General features: G+C 35.9%; 1 long non-coding RNA gene across 1 annotated transcript; it reads right to left on the bottom strand.

The window, feature by feature from the left end:
- Positions 1–2,916: 2,916 nt before the first annotated feature.
- On the bottom strand, positions 2,917–18,102 carry LOC142873273 (uncharacterized). The gene is made up of 3 exons (XR_012921322.1): positions 17,983–18,102; positions 5,156–5,357; positions 2,917–3,784 (listed from the first exon to the last, which is right to left on the bottom strand). It is a non-coding gene; the product is annotated as an uncharacterized LOC142873273 (long non-coding RNA).
- Between the last annotated feature and the right edge of the window lie 2,616 nt (positions 18,103–20,718).

The following is a 20,718-nucleotide window of genomic DNA, read 5'->3' as shown; positions in this document are numbered from 1 at the left end:
CCTAAAGGAAAGAAACAACAACTGATCGACATGGGAAGAAATCAGCGAAGGAACTCAGGAAATATGAAGAACCAAACGGAAAACACACCCCCAAAGAGGAGCACCAGCCCGATAGAAACAGACACCAACCCAAATCAGGCAACCAAAATGACAGAAGAGGAATTTCATATGTGGATCATAAGAACACTCACCAACCTACAACAACAACTCAATAACCAACACAAAGAAACCACAAAAAGCCTCCAGGACCTAGAACAAAAGTTCACTAAAGAAATAGACACAATGAAGAAAAGTTTAACCGAACTCCTGGAAATGAAGAATCAATTCAGGGAACTACAAAATACAGTGGAAAGTCTCAAGAACAGGGTAGATCAAACAGAAGAAAGAATCTCAGAGATTGAAGATAACACGCTCCAACTAAATAAAACCATCACAGAGATAGAGCAGAGAAACAAGAGAAAAGAGCAAAGCCTACAAGAGATGTGGGATTATGTGAAGAAACCTAATGTGAGGGTCATAGGGTTACCAGAAGGGGAAGAGGACAACACCCAAGGGTTGGACAAGCTATTTGAAGATATAATAGAGGAAAATTTCCCAGGCTTTGCTCAAAATCTTGATATACAAGTTCAATAAGCTCAGAGGACCCCTGGGAGGTTCAATGCAAACAGGAAGACGTCACGACATGCAGTCATCAGACTGACCAAAATATCAACTAAAGAGGCCCTTCTAAGACCTGTAGGACGAAAGAAGCAAGTGACATACAAGGGAAAGCCAATTCGAATAACATCAGACTTCTCTAATGAGACTTTACAAGCAAGGAGAGACTGGGGCCCCATTCTCACTCTTCTGAAACAAAACAATGCCCACCCTAGAATCTTATTCCCTGCAAAACTAAGCTTCATATATGAAGGATAAATAAAGACATTCTCAGACAAGCAAAGTCTCAGAGAATTCACCAAGACAAGACCAGCCCTACAGGAAGTACTCAAAACAGTGTTACGCACGGAACACCATAATAAAAACTCATGAATATAAAAACAACCAAAACCCAAAGATTAAAGGCCAGATAATACAATGGCTCAAGACAGAAATCAAAGCAACAACATCCAACCCAACAGAATGAACAGTAATCTACCTTACCTATCAATTCTCTTAATAAATGTGAATGGCTTAAACTCTCCACTCAAGAGACATAGGCTGGCTGAAATGGATAAGAAAATACAAGCCAAGTCTATGCTGTCTTCAGGAAACACATCTAACCTGCAAGGATGCATATAGACTAAAAGTAAAAGGGTAGAGATCAGTATTCCAGGCAAGTGGAAGCCAAAAGAAGGCTGGCGTGGCAGTTCTAATTTCAGACGATTTAGTTTTTAAACCAACAAAAGTAGTGAAAGACAAAGAGGGTCATTATATAATGGTGAAGGGCACAGTCCAACAAGAAGAGATAACAATTTTAAATATATATGCGCCCAACTTAGGTGCACCCAGTTTCATAAAGCAAACCTTACTGGATCTAAGTAAATGGATTAATAGCAACTCCATAATCACCAGAGATTTCAACACCCCACTGACGGCACAAGACAGATCCTCCAAACAGAAAATTAATAAAGAAATAATGGATTTAAACAAAACCCTGGAACAATTGGGTCTGACTGACATCTACAGGACATTCTACCCAAAATCCACTGAATATACGTTCTTCTCATCAGCTCTCTAAGATTGACCATATCCTAGGACACAAAGTAAATCTCAAGAAATTTAAAAAAATAGAAATCATACCATGTACCTTCTCAGATCACAGTGGAATAAAAGTAGAAATCAACTCTAACAGAAACTCACATTTCTACACAAAAACATGGAAATTAAACAACCTCCTACTAAATGGTTACTTCATAAATGAAGAAATCAAGATGGAAATAAAAAAATTCTATACTCCTATACTGCTGGTGGGACTGCAAATTAGTTCAACCTCTGTGGAAAGCAATATGGAGATACCTTAAAGCAATACAAGTGAATCTACCATTTGATCCAGCAATCCCATTGCTGGGCATCTACCCAAAAGATCCAATGACACTCTACAAAAAAGACACCTGCACTCGAATGTTTATAGCAGCACAATTCATAATTGCAAGGCTGTGGAAACAGCCCAAGTGCCCATCAATCCAAGAATGGATTAATAAAATGTGGTACATGTATACCATGGAGTACTATTCAGCTCTAAGAAACAATGGTGACATAGCACATCTTATATTTTCCTGGTTAGAGCTGGAACCCATACTATTAAGTGAAGTTTCCCAAGAATGGAAAAACAAGCACCACATATATTCACCAGCAAATTGGTATTAACTGAACAGCACCTAAGTGGTCACATAGGTACTACAGTAATAGAGTATTGGGCAGGGGGGAGGGGGGTGGGTATATACATATATAATGAGTGAGATGTGCACCATCTGGGGGATGGTCATGCTGGAGACTCAGACTTGTGGGGGGAAGGGGGGAAATGGGCATTTATTGAAACCTTAAAATCTGTACCCGCATAATATGCCGAAACAAAAAAATAAATAAATAAATAAAAAATAAAGGTGTGGTCAGGAGATAAAGAAACCAAGAGAAAATGGTTAATCATTCAGTAACCAGCAACAGCAGCTAAAAATAACCATCATGGTAGGGTAAAAAGGGAAGGACAGATGTTATCCACATCCAGGGAAAGCTGTAGTCTTGGGGGTTGGGTGTGTGGTCACTGAATCAGTGCTGTGGCACATGCAGAGGTATACAGCCAGAGACATAATCGCAGTTGGTGGGAGAGGAGAAAGAAATCTATAAATCCTCCCTCTGCTCTGTAAATGTGTCTCAGTGCATCCCATTTATTATATCAAAGGGGAGCCAGATACTAAGAAAGTGCCTTAATGAAGTCCAGAAAGGTCAGTCCTGGGGGCACAGGGCAAGACAGAGATGGGTATAAACTGACTAGGAGGGACAAAGAGAGAAGAGCCACCATGGTTTTAAATGTAACAGTGTCCTTCCAAGGCTCTGTATCTCCCCACGCACAGATTGGGATGACAGGGCCTGCTAGCTGGGCAGACACTCTGTCCTGCTGAGGACATGGCTGCAGCCTCCATTCAGCCTCATGGCTTCGGACACCAAGACTCTCTCTCAGCCATTTGGAATTCTTTGAAATCAGAGATCTTGAGGTCACAATTCCACACAACTTCCCCGTGCAAGTAACCTTCTCAGCCTGGCCTGGCAGTGGAAAATCATTGCCAAGGGTGTTTGGGTGTGAAGACAAGGGCATAGGCCCACTTGTGTGACTCTATCAGGTCATTTCCAGTACCCGCAACTCTGAGACCAGCAGCCAGACCATTACCAACCATATTTTCCCTCTCCACAATCTCTCCCCAAGACATACTTTTGCAAACGCAAGTAGTAGTAGTATTCAATTTTCTGGATCCTTAACAGAAAATGCTGAATAGAAGAAGATGAATTTGGCTGGGCGGCATGGCTCACGCCTGTAATCCTAGCTCTCTGGGAGGCCAAGGTGGGAGGATTGCTTGAGCTCAGGAGTTCGAGACCAGCCTGAGCAAGGACGAGACCTCATCTCTACTATAAATAGAAATTAGCCAAACAACTAAAAATGGAAAAAAATTAGCTGGGCATGATGGCACGTGCCTGTAGTCCCAGCTACTCAGGAGGCTGAGGCAGGAGGATCGCTTGAGCCCAGGAGTTTGAGGTTGCTGTGAGCTAGGATGACCCCATGGCACTCTAGCCTGGACAACAGAGTGAGACTCTGACAAAAAAAAGAAAAAGAAAAGGATGAATTTATTAAGTATAAGATACTTTTTGATAATTGCCCTATTCCTCAGTAAATCTTATTTAGGAACGCCTTTTTGGTGAAATAATTGGTACTTCTAAATTGTTTCATCCACCAAAGTGTTTCATAGGGAATAAAATAAAGCATGATATGTGATTAAACAGAAAACACATTTTCATAACATCCCTTATCCATTGCTTTAGAAGCAGCTAAGTATCATTTAAAGCAGAAGATTGAGGTAAAGTTTTGAATTTACCCCTCACTAGCTCAGAGAGTGCATTTAACTTCACTGAGTGGCCAGGCTTTCATTTGTGACATTATGATATTAATACTTGCCCTGCTCTAGTGATGAAATTGCATGACAGATATGGGAATTTTTATGTAAATTATAATTTATTTGAGAAGCTCATTCTTTTTCCTTCCTTTCTTTTTTTCTGGTAAAATGTACTCTTCTCTCCTTTCAGTAAGAGAGACCTGGGATTTTGATCATGAGTTATGCACTGCCTAGCTTTGAGGCTTTGAAGAAGTTATGTAACACTAGACAAATAGATATATTCTTTTAAAAATATTGAATAAAAGACATTTAATTTTTTCTTTCTTTCACTTTTTAACTCTGCGAAATTTTATCTCACTATGATATGCATGCTAATTCTTTTTTTTGAGATATGATTTTATAGTTTCTTGCTAAGTTAGTGAAGAATAATATTGTTTCAAATAATTTGATTGATAAAAGTAAATATTGTTATGCTAGTAGTATAATTTATTTTTTAACATTTTGCCCTCACTATAGAAGAAGAATGATATAATGCACCAGGTGGAAATCTACTTACTCCTTAGTGTCCAGGAATGCAAATAAAACAGCTATGTAATAATATGGCCCAGCTGTGCTTTGGGGGTTAGCAGAGGCCCCAGTGGGGTGTGACATCTGAATAATTTTTCACAATGTATTTTTCCAGCTGAAATTTGTCATGTCCAGATACAGGATCTACCAAATTACAAAACTTTACACAGATGCTAGATTTTTAAAAAGAAAGGATTTATACAAATTAGGAATTGTTCAGTTACTGCCACTCCCTGCCCCCTCTTAAAAGCATTCCAGCAACTGAAAGAAATATTGTTCAATGAACCTACAAAATAAGCATATTCCCCTAAGAGTTCATCTTAATTTCTTTATATGAAACTCACCAAAAGTTCCTCATAGCAGATGTTTACATATGTGAGTGTGTTTGTATGCCCAGTATATATGCACTTGTGTATGTGTGCGTGTGTTTGTATGCATGTGTTTGTGTTTTCAAAATATGGATAATTATTAGGAAGACAGAAAGCATTTAAGCCATGTATACTCACATTTTCACCAATGTTCAAAAAGTCTTAATGCTTGGTGATTCTGCACCGTTGATTCTTTCACATCACTGCATCAGACAGTTGGTGTCATGCAAGGTGTTATGAACTACAAGTCAAGTGGACTGGGTTCACAGGTGGTCCACATTCTCCCTCTTGCATTCTTTGTGGCCATGTGGACAGTTGTTAACTTTTTGGATTTGAGTTTCTAAAACGAACGAAGAGGTGTATGGAGAATCTTCAAGGCCCCCTGAATTCTGAAAAGTTTTGAGACTTATTCTAATTTTAGAATCTAATTATTCTTGGCTTACATTCCCCAAAATATGTGTGTCTTCATTTTTAATAGTCTTCATTGTTTAAGAGACAGCATTTGGCTCTGTTGCTCTGGCTGGAGTTCAATGGTTCACTTATACCTCACTGTAGCCTCGAATTCTTGGGTTCAAGTGATCCTTCTGCCTAACCCTTATAAGGGTTAGGCAGACTACAGGCCCATGCCACCATGGCCAGGTAATTTTTTATTTTTATTTTGTGTAGAGATGGGGTCAGGCTATCTCGAACTCTGGCCTCAAGGGACCCTCCTGCCTTGGGCTTCCAAAGTGCTGGGATTACAGGAGTGAGTCACCAAACCTGGCCAATAGACTTCATTTTTTAAAGCAATTTTAGGTTATGGAAAAATTGTGCAGAAAGTACAGAAAGTTCCTGTATACTTTCTATCTCCCCTCATAGCTTCTCCTGTGATCAATGTGAGTTTTGACAAATGCATATTCATGCATCCACCATTACAGTATCATACTGAATAGTTTCAACACTCTATGCTCTGTGAATGGGTGAAGATGTCTCCATACATGTTCCCCTTCCCTTAAGCCTTTAGAAACCTCTGATATTTTTACCTGTCTCTATAGTTTTGCCTATTATAGAACATCATATGGTTGGAATCATTTAGTACATAGCCTTTTCAGATGGGTTTCTTTTTCTTAATAATATGTATTTGAAGTTCTTCCATTTCTTTTTGTGGCTTATAGTCCATTTCTTTTCTTGTGGGTAATATTCAATTCTATGGATGTACCATATTGTATTTATCCATTATCCTATTGAAGGACATTTGATTGCTTCCAATGTTTAGCAATTATGAATAAAACTGCCATACACATTTGTAGGCAGGTTTTTATGTAGACATAAAATTTTAAACACATTTGGGTCAGTACATGGAAGCATGATTGCTGCATTGCATGTTAAGCCTGTGCTTTGCTTTTGTAAGAGACTGTCAAACTGTCTCTTGAAGCTGTTATAACATTTTGTATTCCCACCAGCAATGAATGAGCATTTCTATAAACAAACATTTTCATTTTAAGAAATATAATCTAAATAAAGTCAGTCGAAATTGCTTCTGAGTATGAATGGTTTAATAGATAAACCAATTAACATAAACTTCCTTCATATTTTAGGAATTTTTGTTTATACAAGAAAAAAGTCATTTGATATATGTCCACTTGTGTTGTTTTGCAGACTTTGCTATCCATTAAAATATGTATCTAAGATATTCTGTATGCATGGAAAAATTTTTTTTTGCATAAGATCCTTTAAGAACACAGTGAGCTGCATGTGTGCTAATGTTTAATATATTTCATATATATTTATATTACTGCAAGCTGTGTATAAAATTGATGAGCCTCCAGAATTCCTACAACACTTTTGAAATAATCACAAATCATGTTGATAATATTTAATCTCAGTACTTAGCCTGTACTTGATATGGATGTTTTCTGGTGGTAAAATGTGTCTTTAGAGAGATCCAAGAATTATAACTTAGGATTCCATTTTGTAAGAAATTAAATTTTCAGGCCTAAAATCTAAACTTTTAAGCATAATACCCCTTTATAACATAGCCCTTGATTTTCTCCCTATCTTAATTTATTTCCATTCCTCCTCATATCCAAGACTCCAGATATAAATACTTAACATTCTCCATTTGTAAAATGTTTTCTTTAGTCTTAAGTTCTGAAAGCCAGAAGTAAAGTACATAGTGCATTTGAATCTGGGTCCTAGAGTCAAAGAGCTTTCTTGCATTCCCAGATCTGCAACTATTTTCATATTTGAGATTGGGTAGGTTATTTAACTTTTATTTGCCTCAATTTCTCCATTTGTAAAAAGTACTTCATAATGTTGTTGTAGGGATTAAATGAGACAATATCTTCAAACATTCCAGCACAGCAGAGAGATACCAAACAAAAAGTGTTAACAGGTTTTATCATCATTAATAGTATTGGAGCTGTTTCTAATGACTGACTTCTCTTTCTTTGCCTTAGTCTTTTACAAAAGGCACTCAGGTATCATCTCTTCCCAAGAAATTTTCCTTAGAAACCCTTCCTTATACCCCACTAACAGGCTGGTAAGTTCTTGCAAGGTAGACCCTTCTCTTTCCCTTTATCCTAAAACTCATCACCCTTTACCTCTCTTGGGAGAATAAAAAACCTCTTTCTTATAAGTCCTCATAAAAAATTTTCTTCCATCACTTTGGCCCGAGTTAGGTCATATATTCATACCTGAAGGCCAGGAGTATACTTTGTTCCTATTAGATTAGTTCAGTTGGGACGTGTCCAGGGCAGGGATTATCTTCCTTCCATTCACATGGGCTCCACAGAGATGGAGGAAACCAGAATAAAACTAGAATTACTATTACTTTTTTTTTTAAAAAAAAAGATGAATGAATATGCTAAATATAAGAATAATGTCCTCTGTTTTTAAAGCCACAAAACTGAATCTGAAAATATCTTTGACCTTGGATGCTATGGCATCTATGAAAGAGGGTGATATGTTTAAGCATTTATCCCATTTTTACCTCTTTGAAATAAAATCCAAATTATGTTCATGAGAGCTAGCCTACTCTATGTTATGTATGTTGCGTATACTACTTTGAATTTCAATATGAGCTTCATGAGGGTTCTGCTTTTATTGTTCACTGCTAAATCTCCAAGCCATAGAACAGTGCCTGGCACTTAGTAGACATTCAATAAATATTTGGTTAATGCATTAGTATTTCCAATGCTTGTGGTTTACCAGTGCAGAGACCACAAATGCAGAAGTTGGGGTAAAAAATTTACATTTTCTGTCTTGATTACTGGGGCGTCCAAAAGCTCTTTGTTTACGACTAATTTACATGGTATTAGAAAACACGGAGCAAATAAAAACTATGTGTTCCAAAGAACTTGTTCAAATCATGTGAGCAGCTGCATGATAAGATGACTAATGAAGACACTGAAAGCAGTGAGGCAAGGATTTTAGACCTGAGTACTGGAGAACAGGGTTAGTGCATGCAAGGCTATTCTTAATACAGCAAGCTTGGTGTTAAAACCTAGTTCAGAACATAGCACTCCTCTGCACAAAACCTTGCAATAGCTCCTCATGTCCATTAAAAAAAATCTTAAAATGTTTATGAGGCCTTCAAGAACATCTTTACCACCACCACCACTGTAACTTCTTGGACTTATTTTGTACTAATCCCTCACTCACTTTCCTCTCACCACAGTTACTTCCTAGTTACATAACTTGCTGTTGCTCAAAGGAGTCAGGTATTCTTCCATCATTTTACATTGCCTTTGGCTGAAATACTTTTCCCTTAAATTGTGCAACTCTTTTTAAAGTTACCTCTACAGGAAGCTTAACGTGGCCACCCTATTGGATGCTGCAATCTATTCCTCCTTCCACTTTAATTCTTAATATCCCTTACTGCATTCTACCTTTATTTCCATAGAAAGATTACCTTCTCTCAAATTATTTAATGCATTTTTATCATTATCATTTATTTTCTATCTCCTTCACCAGAATGTAAGCTCCAATGAGGTAGTAATTGTTATTTTATTCACTGATTTGTTCTGAGTACATAGAACAGGACATGACATATATAATATCAATAATCTCAATACATTTTTATTAAATGAATAATTAAATGAGCTTACACTATATTAACCATTTATTCAAACCAGTAGCTCAGGCTCAAAAAATCAAATTGAGTCTCCTTTATTTCCCTATATGCTGACTGTTGTTTACCTAAGATTCTTGTATTGTAGAAAACATGTATGCCAAACAAAACATATTTTGAGCAATTATTAATACTCTGATATTTTTCCTGCATTCTAAAGGAAACCCAACTATGAAATGGAATAAAAAAATAATATAATAGGGTACTTCATAGCCAATTTTGAGTTTCTGAACATTTACCCAAATTCAGATATGTAAACCATTTTGAGTAGAAGCTCAAATATATGTTTGATTATGTTATTGTATGCCCCATGATGGTTGAAACTTGAGTTTTTCCAGCAGGACTCTGCTAGGAAGGACTGTTCGCTTGACCATAGAATGGCACATGTCTTCATCTGAAGAACAGGAATTTCTAAAAACTTATGATCCTATATTCAATTTTCTTTTAAAAAAGCATTATAGTTTTATTCTGCAGAGCTTCATTCCTTAAGACATTAAGTGTTTTGTTTTTTAAAATTCTTGTTTAATTTATATCTGTTTACTATACGCTGAAAGAAAGAAGAATATTGACTAAATCTCGAATGGTATAACTTTAAACTGCTTAGATAGCTTGATTTTCCTTAGACTAGGCCACGTATTTTTACTGGGTCAGGCTCTCTGACAGCCTCCTATCCTCCCTGTCACGTCCCATTTCTCTCAGAAATCTCTCACCTGAATTCATCCAAGCTTGCCTCTGCAATCCTGGAAATTTTTAATTGTCATTGTCCTCTAATTTAATTCTTCCCTTCTTTAAGTAACCAAGTTTTTCTTATTCCTCATATAATTTATTCATTCCTTTACCCAATAATTTCACTACATATTTGGAATAGAAAATATGCATAGAAGAAATCATATTAAGCAACAACCATGAATAAAAATACTATCCACCTCCATGATACTTTATTTATCCACTTAATCTCATGTATAACCATTTATTCTTTAATCCATTCAATATTTATTTTAATAATAATTGAATCTTTGTTTTGTATCAGCCACCAGGGACAGGAAATATGTCCATGAATAGGAGGACATAGATTTCACAGAAACTGTAAAAGATAATACATATTTGTAGTGTTATGCTACTGCTACATTGTGCAATTTGTCTCTGCTGGTGGCGACACTAGCTAGGGTGACTCATTTGGGGCACACCAATTGAAAATCCATTTTCCAGATGGCCTCACTCACATATGAGGTTACTTTATATATCTAGGTTATCTTTCTCACAGCATGGTGGTTTCAGGATATTCCAAAGCCTTTCATGGTGGGTAGCTTTTTCCAGAGCACAATAGCAGAATCTCCCATCCTTCTTAACTTTTAGACCAACAGTGGCATTGTCTGGCTTCTTTCTCCTAAGTCTTAGGTAAGTTGTTGCACATCAGTAGGTGACTAATTCAGGAGCTCTATTTCAGACTATTTCTTCTCAATCCCAAACTCATATTCTTGCTAGTCCCAAGCCCCAAAGAAACATGGTTGCTCATAAAACATGAGGCCTGAAATAAGATAGACTTGATTTGTAGTCATAGATCCATAACTTCCAAATCACATGTCTTTGAGTGAATCAGTGGGCAGTTTTGAGCAATCTGTTTCTTTCCCTCAGGAATGTTGGGCTAATGACATTTATTTCATGTGGATGTTGTGAGGATAAAATGGAACAATCATAAATGTAAGCTTCATTGTCAACTCTGTTCACATCGTCACATGTCCCTTTAGAAGGAAATCACTACCTGCTAAGTTGATAATGGAACTGGAAAATGGGAAGCAGAGCAGCTATAAGGAGACAAGTGATCAACTGCTCTTGTGACCCAGATAAGTCACAATGGTGGCATGGAGAGAGAAGGATTAATATAAGACCTTTTAAGAAAGTAAGAGAGACAAATTCTTCTTGAAATCCACTGATATATCAATAAAATTTTTATATTCCTCTTAATAAAGTGCCACATCTCCAGGCTAAGTATTTCTACTTCCTTTAAGCATTCCTCATATATAATTCTGTATTATTCTTGTGTAAATATAATTTAATTTATCTAAATCCTTCTGAACAAAAGTACTCAGAACTGAAAGAAATAGTCCAAGCATTTACTAATCAGTACAGAATTGGACCGTTGCCTCCCTTGTGTTATCTACCTACTTACTACATACTTCCCTTAATGAAGTTTGAAAAGATACCACCCTCTTGACGATAAAATCAACCTAATCTTGAATGTACTGATAACCAAAAAGCTGCTAAGGCATCTCCTCCTTATTTTATACCAGTGAATTCTGTGGACTGCACAGAGTAAGGGTCTCATATTTATCCTTGCTCAGTTTCACCTTGTAACGCATGCCCATCTCCTCAATTTATAAATGTCTTGTTTTTGTGTGCATGTCCAGATTTTGTCCACAGACATATTTGTTCTCTTCTTTATGGCTTCCCATTATTTTTAGTTTACTTAACTTTACCAAAAATATGGTTAGATGCATGTAATCCTTTATCCATATATGGATATGGAGATACAGACAGCTTTAATATAATCATCATCAAAAATGTATTTGAACATGTGTAAAAAATCATTTAAAGAAATCTAAGCCAAATAGTCATATAAGCATGATTCAAATTTGTTGTATTTATGTTTCTTTCATAGCATGCACTTATCTAAAAGTCATTCATTCACTCATACTTTTTTTAAAATATTGTCCTAGGTGCTGCTAAGATGCTGGGGATTTTGCAATGAACAAGGCAGACTAGGTCTATGTCCTTACAAAGTTACTGACAAGTTGATGGCAACTCATGACATGGGGGAGATTCTATCTCATTTACTTAATCTTCACATGGATTCTGCGTGTGTAATCAACTTTAATTGTTAAATTAATTGAAACCTTATCCCATCAAAAATAAATTTCAGAACATATTGTTCCATTACCAACATGAAATCATTTATTTTTATAACTTTAGGCTGTTTTAGAAATGCCATCGGTTTATTTTTATAACATATAGATGTTATAGAAATCTTAGTTATAGAAAATCTTAAGTTTTATTTTTCATAGTCCATATTTATGTAAAATATATAATTAACTTAAATCTAGCCTGTGCCTCTCTTTTGTATGTCAGCACTTTTTAAGAGTTGATACCATTGCAATGATTGCATAACTATGGCTGGAAGAACTATTTCATTGTAAATTCTATTTTCTTTTTTATGTTGGTTATAATTTTGCCTTTGTGGTGTAGGTAGATTATATCCCAGTGTCTATTTAGAAAGGGAAAGGTCACTGAAGATGCAGGGTGTGTTCATTGGATTACACTGACTCACAATATACTACTACAGCTTAGTGTATAAAACAAGACTGCAAAGAGAGCTTAAAAGTATTTGTTTGTATGTGCCTCATGTTGTAGGGGTGTTAAGTGAGTTATGGACAAACTAGAGGATTTCTCCATGGTAGAGCAAAGACTTGGACCCAGATTTTCTGCCTACCATTTAGTGGTGTTTCTAAAATTTAATTTTGATACTAGGAATGCATAACATTAAGTGTGTGGAAAGATATAGATGAAACAAAATTGTTTGTGTGCAGGTCCTGGGTAATAGTTTCACACGGTTCATTACGCTGTTCTCAACTTTTGTCTTTATTTGAAAATTTCCATACAAAAGTTTAACATATAAGTAAAAAGAGCTCATGTTTTCACTTAGTGTGCTATTATAATATAGAGCTAACATAGGGAATATTATATATTTGAGGAAATTAAGTACAGAGTACAAAATATTTACCAATTTAAAACACTCATACATAATAATTCTAGCAATAAGAAACCAAAAGCTATAGTTTCTACAGCATGCTATAGAGTTACCATTTCTGCTTTTGTAGAAAGTTATCTTTTGGTTTTGTTTTTATACTAATGGAATTTCAGTACTGTTAATAAAGCATTATTTCTTTGAAGTCCAAAATATGAACACATGATTTTTTAGAGGCCATATTGGTTCATTTTATGTTCAATCTAGTAAAAGAGTAATCCAACAGAATTACCCAATGGAGACCCTACATTAAAATCTTAGAGTACAGTGAACCCAAATAGATTGATAGAAAAGGTGTATTTATTTAACAGTAAATTCTAGGATATGTCTTCTGATTTCTACAGATTCCATGCAATCGTTTACAAAAACTTCCAAGAACTTATTGCAAGTTAGATGGTTCTAAGATGCATAAACATTCTACATGTCTAAAGAAAGATTGGGCTATTAGTTACACTCAAGATATTAAGGCCATAAAGAAGGTTAATGCATTTTAGAAAGTTTCTAGGTCAAGGACAACAAGAAAAAAGAGGCTTTCCTCGCATATTTTAACCAACTAGAAAATGTAATAAACATAACTAATCATTCTCCATGAATTAGGGTTACTCAATTAGTTTCAGGACAACAATACTGTGGAATAATATGTGTAAGTCAAATGAATCCAAAGCTGATAACAGTCTTGAGTGCTGATAACAATAACAGCATTTCCCTCATGTCTTATCCAATATCTACAGCAAAGAATAAAGGAATAAAAAAAAATTTCACCAAGAACCCTAAAGATGGTGGATTGCTAAACTCTCTTTTCCCAGAATCAGGACTATTTTTGTAGTTTAAGGCACCAGCAATTCATATTATTTTAATTACTCACTTTTAAGAGCATGATGTGTCATGAAACCTGTGGCTGTAACTTTGCTGACTAATTTTTTCCCCAGAGTTTACAAAATGAGCAAAAATATACTAAGCCACTGAACTCTACTGACTTGGACTTTCCAGATTTCTCCTTCAGAACCACAAACCCTCAGTATGTCATCTGACAAGATCCAAAGGTTGGCCACCCAATATACATATCCCAATTCCCAGTCTGAGCAAACACAGACACTTGACAAGGAGTCAAACCCAAGACGCATTCCTGGGCTCTTTAGAACATGGAATTGCCTAGAATTACAATTAACTTATTCAGGGACCCCAGACTGGGTTGCAGTTCTTTCACTCTTTACTGGGCTCTGCAATATATAGGGAAACAATTGTGTTTATTCATTCATTTGTTCATTCACTTAACAAGTACTTATTGAGTCACTCTTCTATGCCAGGTGCAGGGAACACAGCACAGATAAGAGAAATCAAGCTCCTTTGTCTTCGTGGAATTTATATTTGGGTGGATGTGACAGGAAAAAAGCATGTGAACAAATAAACAAACAAGATTTTAATCAGCAATAGAAGAAAATGTGATTCCAGCTCCATTCTTCTTATCAGTTGTGTGAACTAGACAATGCTTCTTAACCTTTTTGATATATTTATTTTTATGATGTCGATAAAGCAACATTTCTCCTAGGCTTTGTGTAGGGATTAAATTGGATTATGCGGCAAAGTGAAAAATAATCAATACTTCATTTGCATGTTCGGATAGGATATATGCTAGGATGTCTGCAGTGCTATTTGTAATGTGGAAAAGATAGAAATAAAACAAACAGTTTCGGCGGCAAAGGGATCAGTAATATATATTACATTCACAGGGTACAATGCTGCCCAATTGCTAAAAGGAAGATACTAGATTTTAAAAGTATAATTTGAGTTGAAAAAGTGGTAGAAAATATACAGTGTAATGTTATTAACAATGTGACATTGGTGAACATATATGTACATGTGTAAAGACATTTTAAAGGGATGGGAAAGATATATATCAAATTTCACGATGAATTCTTTCAGGAAAGAAGAGGGCAGTAAAGAAGAAGAGAATTGAAGACTACAATTGCATCTTAACCTATCGTGGACTAATTATTTTATTTTTAAAAATAAGGCATATGATAAATCAAATTGAAAATAGTATGAGGGAATGTTCTAGGGAGATAATACTCATGGTATGAATAATTCAGATTCTATATTTAAAAAAATGGTCTTTGTGAAAGGAAAGCTCTTTGTGTATTTGTGGCCAACGTTTCCACATGTCTCCTATTCGGAGTTTGACAATTCATTTTCCCCTGGATTAGCAAGATTTTGTGCAACGGTTGTGCTATTATTATTTTTTGTTTGTTTGTTTTGTTTTGTTTTGTTCTGGTTTTTGAGGTAAAAATACATTTACTTAGAATAATCAAGTAGATTTTCTCAATATTTCATTTCATTTTATTTTTTTCGTGTTTTGTTTAGACATTGTTTTTAGCCAGAGACTTCATCACATCTGGGATGCAGAACAAAATTCCTGACTGCTATTCTTGAGCTTAATTCAAGAAGTCAGGGTGTTCCAGGGCATTGTTACAGAACAGTTGACATGGTTTCTCCCTTCCATCTTATTAAAAAGATGTGATTGACTTTTACAGACTCTAAGTGTTGTTTTTTGTGTATATTTATATTACTAAATATACACATTTGTCTAATGTCGTCAGCCTAATTTCTTTTTAGTTCTGATTGTTTTTAACTTTCACTGAATATTCACAGTTCATGCACATAGTCACTGAATGAGGTTGTTAAGTTTCCATTTTCCATCTCACATAAATAGCCACTCAAGCAGATGAGGACTGGGATTGGGTGTTCCCCAAACCAGAGCTATTTGGCAAAGATCTGTCTTTTCTTTCACAAGCAGAGGGAGAGGCTGCCATGTTCCTGCACTATATTCATTGCATGAAAACCAGAATACACTTAAAATATGAGTTGCTATTGTGGTCATTAATCCCTGGCTGACGCTGAAAGGTCTAATGAAATGGTGCAAAGCAATCATAGTTTTATCACAATATCTTTTCTTTTCTGGGTTTTTAACAGAATTCAATGGAGCATATTTGTCTATTTTCTTTGGGAACACATTGCTTATGATATTTTGTTATATCTCATAAGGGAACATCACTAGAGTAGGTTCATTTAATGAAGCACGTTTATAAGAATACATTCCAGAGAGTTGAAAACTCTTACCTTCTCTGTTATCTCCCAATGACCAGATGATAGCTCCAGAACCTTTACTCTGTGGGACAGTTTGCCAAAAATTAAGAGCAATGTTTAAAAGTATTAGGTTTATTTGCTTGCGTGGCTTTTCATTTTGCCTCACCAGGTTATTTTCCATGCCACACCCAAGCCATGGTTTTGCAATTACTTAACTCCTGATGTAGGAGTTAAGATTACACTAGCCCTCAAAAAGATTCCAGAGCCCTCCTGGACCCCAGCAGTATTTTAGCCACTGGAATAGAAGAATTCATTATTGGAAAATACGTAGGACTCTCTCAGCAACTAAAAGTTTGCCTTTTTTTTTTTTAAATCCTTCTAGTGAATCAGTAATCCTGACTCAAGAGAATGTTCCAAACTTATACCTAGTAGGAAAATTCCCTAACTTTCCCTCACTTCTCTAATGAATTTTGTTTTACATTCTTTTAGCACTTTACGTGCGTAAGTTTCACCATATTATCTGATATTTCTTCGTCAAATATCAAAGAATCTTATATTTCTTTGCTCTGATGCTTAATGAGCATGTTTAATTCAACTGCTCATACCTTCACTGTCAGCATTAACCTGAGACAGATACCATGTCTTTTTCTACTGTCATATCATTCAAATAACAATTATTGAACACTGACAATGTGTGAAGGAGTCAAAGGAAGACAACATTGGTTATAATCACTAAGAATTCAACATTTTCCATTCTAATTGAGGAAATAATAAAATAAGATATGGTTTTTGTTTGTTTCTTTGTTTTTTAAGATATAGTTTTTATTTGAAAAACAAAATAAAATATTTAGGCCGGGCGTGGTGGCTCACGCTTATAATCCTAGCACTCTGGGAGGCTGAGGCAGGAGGATTGCTTGAGCTCAGGAGTTTGAGACCAGCCTGAGCAAGAGCAAGACCCCGTGTGTACTATAAATAGAAAGAAATTAGCCAAACAACTAAAAATAGAATAAATTAGCACAGTGGCACCTGCCTGTAGTCCCAGCTACCCTGGAGGCTGAGGCAGGAGGATCACTTGAGCCCAGGAGTTTGAGGTTGCTGTGAACTAGCTGACGCCACAGCACTCTAGCCCTGGCAAGAAAGTGAGACTCTGCCTCAAAAAAACATAAATAAAATAAAACACTTAAATAATTTATCATAAATATAGAGAAGCTATGCTATGTTGTTAAACAGATCCTCTTAAAATAATTATCTGAGGGACTCAAGATAGGGAGAAATTATTAATAATTCTAGTTGGGGATCAAGTTATACCATTTGAAGAATGTAGAATTTGACTTGGGAATAGTTTTAATTAACTAATTCAACACATGTTTTTTAAGTAGCCAGTATTCATCAGGCACCATGATTAACACTAGGATGAACAGAATTTTACCAGATGAAGAGAAATGAATGAAAAGTTAATGAGCAGACCTGTAATTGCAAGGGTGCTTGAATAATAGTAATGAAGCCAGTGTAGTGTTCATTTATCCATCAATATATTCAGCAAACGGTTATACTATTTCTATATGTTGGAAAAACTACATTATAGGAGACAGAGAGTGGGCTGGAGTAGATTACAGAAGAAAACAGGGGCTAGGTCAGCGAGGCTTTGTATGATATCCTAGTACATCTGAATGTCAAGCCGTATCCAGTGGGGATCTTTGAAGAATTCAAATTGGTCAGAGATCTGATCAGAATAGCCATTTTTAATGGTCAGCAATACCCATGAAGTAATGAAAATGAAGGATGGGACAGTTAGAATTCCAGGATTCAAAAGGTTGGCTTAAAAATGAGGTTAAAATGGGTTGGAGGCTACCATGAACATTAGAATAAGCAAGGGAGTCGATAAAAGATTGCTGAATAAATGATATAATAACTGTCTCCTAGTTTCTTGACTTAGAGAGAAAAAATATGAAAATTGGAAGATTGTACTTTTGTGTTTTTGTCCAAATTCCACTGAAGAGGAGCAGTGGCACCAGAGCCAGGAACAGCTCCTCGCCATACCACATGGGCACCTGCTGTCTGCAAATCCCCGTCCACAGCTTTGACCAGATGGACAGAGGAAATTGGTTGGCCTGAGGTGAAGCTAAGTGGGCCCTGGAACCACTTAGTCAGAGTTAAATAATAATTTTCTTTTGGGAAATGTACCTGTTATTATAATTATCAAACAGTTGAGTTCTGCAAACGATGGCCCATAGATTCATAGCAGGAGGATCTGTTCAACGTTCCAGAAAGTTCTGCTTTACTTTTTCAGTACTTCAATTATAGAAAATATTCAGAGGTAATTGAGAGTTGTAAAATTTGCATTATGAAATCCCCTCTTCCTATGACATCACAGCCTCTGCGGCCATTTTCCTCATTGAAAAACCTCTATGTCCCTTTTGTGTGTGTGTGTGTGTGTGTGTGTGTGTGTGTGTGTGTGTGTGTGTGTGTGTTTATTTCAGCATATTATGGGGGTACAAATTTTAAGGTTTCAATAAATGCCCTATCCCCCCCTCCCCCTACAAGTCTGAGTTTCCAGCATGACCATCCCCCAGATGGTGCACATCTCACTCATTATGTATGTAAGCTCTAATATCTTATAAGTCTCTTACAATAATAATTCATAACTATTAAATTTGAAAATTTGAGTAATTCTAATGTTTTTAACATCTATTTAAGTTCTTACTATTTTACCAACTTGACATCACTCGACTTAAGCAGGCTTTTATTACACTGCTAACCCTAGTCTCTGATTGATTGCCTTAGGTGTTTTGGCTTTGTTTTATTTTTTAGTACTGACCTCTCTTCATCACTGACAAACTCTTCTAATTATTTTTAGTACAGCCTGCCTTGGGTCTTATATCATTCCTTTCTTGTTCTTTAAGTCTTAGTTAAATTTTATCCTGTTAAGAAGTTATTTCCTAATCTTTATATGCTTACATAAAACTACCTGCCAAAACATTCCATCTAAATTCATCCAGATTGACCCAGTTAAGCCAAATGTATTATGCAATTAATCAATCATACAATCTAAGATACAGACATACACAAATATATCCAATATATTGGTAATTATTGGTCTTGTTTATCTATCACAATATTAACTGCTTAAGAGATTACACCTAACCTAATCTTATTAAAATAACATAGCACTAAAACATATTCACATTTTTTATAGGTGTGAACTAAATATGGGGCAATGGTGATGCTATACCTTGCTACAAGATTTGTGTCCCATTATCAGTTACTGAACTAAGTTTTTGTCAGATGTCTTCTGTAAACATGAATAGAAGGAATTACATTTATGGAAGGAAAATATATACCCAAAGAAATAAATATAAATACACACAAAAAAATCTTCCTCACCTAACTTACACCATTTTTCCCTGATAAGAATAGTATATTTTAAGAGAATATCTGATGAATGCACAATGAATGAGATGAAAACATCCAATTTAGCATTTTAATGCAAATGTTATACAAAAAGTTTCAATTATAAGATTTGAAGAAACCTCATTTTATTTTGTTGTTCCTTATTGATGTATGAAGGGTTGATAAATATGTATCTGTAGGATGGGGGAAACATTAAAAAGCCAAAAATAGGCTTTTTCCACTAACAGTGGGTCAGTGGAACATGCCACCACCTATGCCCAACTACAGGTCTGATACATTTAATTATTTTCTTCTTTTTGTTTTTTGGAAGATGAGGTTGTTATTGACCCTGGCATAAGTACACATTATTGGGGTTTGGTTTATTCAAAACAGCATATGCTACACTATGCTAAGTAGAGGTTTAACTTGAAAATGATGTTGAAATGCCACTTTGGTTATAGACATGTGGGAGAAAAAAGAAAACTCTTGTCTTTCCAGTGCCAATGCCTTCCACATCAAGGGCGCCAGGCCAGAGTGGTTACTAGTGCCTTTCCTTTTTTAATTTTGTACCTCAAAAGACTTTCTCTCTCCCTTCCTTTTTCTCCATGCTGGAGAAGGGTCTAGAGATCACAAACATTAGGCCAGTTTAGATTGAGAAGGTTTTTTTTTTTTTTTTTTTTTTTTTATAAATTCAGGAGGAGGTGTCCTCTCTGGAGACACACTCCCTACACCTGATTTATTGATGAGGATCATGGTAGAGTCATGGAGTCATACATTAACCTGCTGAGATTTTAGTAGTAATCTGTGTTTGATTCTTGATCTGTGTTTGATTCTTGTTCTTTATTCTCTTTATGTGAAGAAGCTAGGCAGATTCTTTACACACTCACGAAAAGTCTATGTAGTGTATTCTGGCCCAAATTTCCCTTTCTGACATTTTTAAAAATCTAAGCTACTTGAAAATAATATTGTGGGGATCAAAAAAGAGAGGAAGAAGCAATCAGATAGAGGGGAGACAATTTTGCCTCAATCCAAAGCAGAGGCTCACTGTTTCTGTGAACAGTGCAGACCAAGAGCCTTGAAGCACTCAAAGAAATGGACAGGACACACATCAAGGGAGGCTGCACCCTCCCCTTGGTACTCCAGCCCTATCAAATTTGCTTTGCTTAAGAAGACACAGAAGCATAGAACTTCTGGGCAGCAAGGCTCCCTGAGATCTTGAATAATGGTGGATAAAGGGTCCTTGGACCTTGAGTAATCTAAGTGGGAAGAGGAGAATAAGCTAATAACTAAGCCTCAATTTTTTGCCAGTTCTAA

The sequence above is a fragment of the Microcebus murinus genome, chromosome 10 (genome assembly GCF_040939455.1).
Source record: "Microcebus murinus isolate Inina chromosome 10, M.murinus_Inina_mat1.0, whole genome shotgun sequence".
Classification (NCBI taxonomy): Eukaryota; Metazoa; Chordata; class Mammalia; order Primates; family Cheirogaleidae; genus Microcebus; species Microcebus murinus.
Note: the sequence above shows the minus strand (reverse complement) of the source record. Positions and strands in the feature narration are given on the sequence as shown.